We start from the raw sequence: 3,001 nt of genomic DNA, 5'->3' as shown, positions 1-3,001 counted from the left end.
CATGGTACTTTGCCATCGAATTCCTGTGGCTTCCTTCGTAATAGATCACCCTTATTGCTGACACTCATGTCTGGAATGTGACTTCTGACAGGACTGAAGATGTCTGCTTTAGGATTTAGCTTCGGTGACTGGAAAGGGGTTCCTGTTGTCTGGGTATGTTTAGGTCCATGGCTAATATATGCTACTTGTGTAAAAGACAGTAAATCATCCTTTAATCTATTTAATTCACTTTGAAATTTACTAATCTTTTCCATTTGTATGTGCTGGCTTTCTCTGAACTGTTGGAGTCTTTCTTCCTGTTTCTTTTCTCGTTCTTCTTGTTTCATTTGTTGTTCCAGTTGCTACTGGTGCTGGTTTTCCTGCCACTGCTGTAGTCTCTTTTCTTGTTTATTTTCTTTCTCATCCTACCACTGCTGTAGCCTTTCTGCTTGTTTCTTTTCTTATTCCTCCAACCACTGCTGTAATCTCTTTTATTGTTTATTTTCTCGTTCTTCTTGTTTCCTTTTTTTTTCCTCCAACAAATGCTGTAATCTCTCTTGTTGATTTTGCTGTTCGAGCTGCCACTGTTGCAGGTTTTCTTGCCACTACTGTAATCTCTCTTCTTGTTCTTCTTGGTTTTTTTTGCTGTTCTTGTATTGCTGCCATTAAATCTACTAAGCTGTAGTTTTATTTACCACCTCTCGTTTCCATGTTCTTCTTTTTTTCTTCTATCCCACTTCTGACACCAATTTGTTGCGTATCTGGTTATTTGTTAATTTCCGGTATAAATTCTTTCCGAGGAACTTCAGTGATACAAGTCCTTTCTTACATAAAACTAGTTTATTCTATTTCTTTCTCAATACAACTTTGCAATACACGGAATTTCCACAGTCAGTTTAACTTAACTACTTTTATAAAAACACGCTACAATTCACAGGGATTCACACACACTTTACTTACGACTTGACTCGATTATCTCTAGCTTCAATCTCTCTATCTATGCAATTATCTCTCTGCTTTATTTGCCGGGCTTATATATTAAAAAGAGGGTGCCTAGAAAAGACTACAGTTGCCAGGAAAAGTCATCTGATTTCAGCTGTCATAACAATACGTTATCATACGATGACTTCTTGGGTGCTTATTATATGATATCTTACAGAAATGTAGGCTGCTCCTTGAATAAATTTGTGTGATTATCCTTTGGATATATATAAAACTTTCTTCCGGTATTTTCATGTCTCTGTCTTTCGTTTGTTCTTACATTACAGGATCAAGAAGTGAATAACAATTTACCATGTTCATTGATACCTAGTTATAGGCATATTGATTACGAGTCAAAAGAAGTAATTATCTCTTTATAAAAAAATCCACATTTAAGACTCGTTTGGAACATTGTGTACTGTCTTGGGCTTCTTATCGGATGCTGACTTGTTGGAAAGGGTTCAGGCTACTAGGGTGATTCTGCGGATGGAAGGGTTATAACAAGAAGGAAGTTGAATATATCTTATCTCACCTTGAGAACAAATAGTACATGCACTCCAAGAAAAAAAGTGTGATTCCAATAAACACCCCTATTCTTGTTGAAAGGTGAAATTATCACCCTTTAGTGTGAGTTTAGACTCAATAATAGTTGAGACTTCTTCCATATGTGTAAAAGTGTAAATTTGTAAAAATAATGGAAAATTATGTAAGTGGTATGTGAAACTAAAATAAAATAACTTTTAAGAAAATTATTTTAATAAAAGTGATTTATAATTATAAAATTTTATTAATTTAAAACATTAGAAGACAGGATACGAACAGTGAATTATCAGATTCACAGTCAAAGCATGTTAACCATAAACCATGCTCGGACCACTAAGATATTGTTATGACAGCAGAAGTTACGTGACGCTGGTAACACGTAATGAGTTCTAGAAAGATTGGGGAACATAGAATAATCCAGTATTTGCTAGGCGCCCTCTATTCTTGTATATAAGTGCGCCCGTTTAAACGAAATTATTAATCGGAATTAGAATTGTATAGCAGACAGAGAGATTGAAGATATAGCCGGACAATTGAGTCAAGCGCGGTAGTAAATAAAGTGCGTGAATAGTTCGTTGTAAATTATAGCGTGTGTTTAATTTAAGGTGACTATGGAAATTAAGTGTATTGCAAAGTTGAATTGAGAAAGAGTAAATTAGTTTTATTTGAGAAATGACTTGTATCGCTGAAGTTCTCGGAAAGAATTTCTGAGGATAATTAACAAACGACTAGAGACGTAACAATATAAATGAACATCTCTGTATTTGTTAAGAATAGGTTTTATTATTATTATTATTAATACAGCTTCTTTTATTTTTCGTCTAATAATGTTGTCTTATCTGCTAAGGATTTTACCTGAGAAGAATCAAAAGAATGGTTGTTCCCAGACATGTCTTCAAAAACATCAGATGGAGATTATATATGTTCCCGCAAACGAGTAGAAAGTTATTTGTTTGTCTCACCAATATGACAGCTTTTGCAATCGTTACATTCCGTTGTATATACATATCCAGAAGTATCATTGTCTATATAGTTTTTGGACAGCAGTTGACCTAGTTTTTTCCAGTAGAAATGTAAACTGTATTTTAATGTCATTCTTGTACTCTCTGACAGTTTTATTGTTTTACTGCATGAGAGAAGTTTGGGGTAAGCGGTAAAACTGTGGAATTAGGCCTATTATATTTATATATAATAACTTGACCACTGTGACCCGTTGGGTCAACCAATATTCATAGGTTAGAAGAATTCAAGCTAATTTCAATATTGCACCGAAATGAAGGTTTATTTTGAGATCATTTAATCAAATATTTCAATCCATTCGTGTTATTCATAATTCAAGAACAGATATTTGGTCGTTGCCATCTTACGCCTTTTAATGAAGATGGGAACATTGACAGGGAAATAATATAATAGCAATGCTCGGGGAGAGGTTTTCGTTTATAAAATTTTGTTGTTGTTCTCGACGTGATTTTTATTTTATTACCTCTCCCCATAGTTA

This window comes from Limulus polyphemus, unplaced genomic scaffold (genome assembly GCF_000517525.1).
Source record: "Limulus polyphemus unplaced genomic scaffold, Limulus_polyphemus-2.1.2 Scaffold2254, whole genome shotgun sequence".
Taxonomy (NCBI): domain Eukaryota; kingdom Metazoa; phylum Arthropoda; class Merostomata; order Xiphosura; family Limulidae; genus Limulus; species Limulus polyphemus.
Note: the sequence above shows the minus strand (reverse complement) of the source record.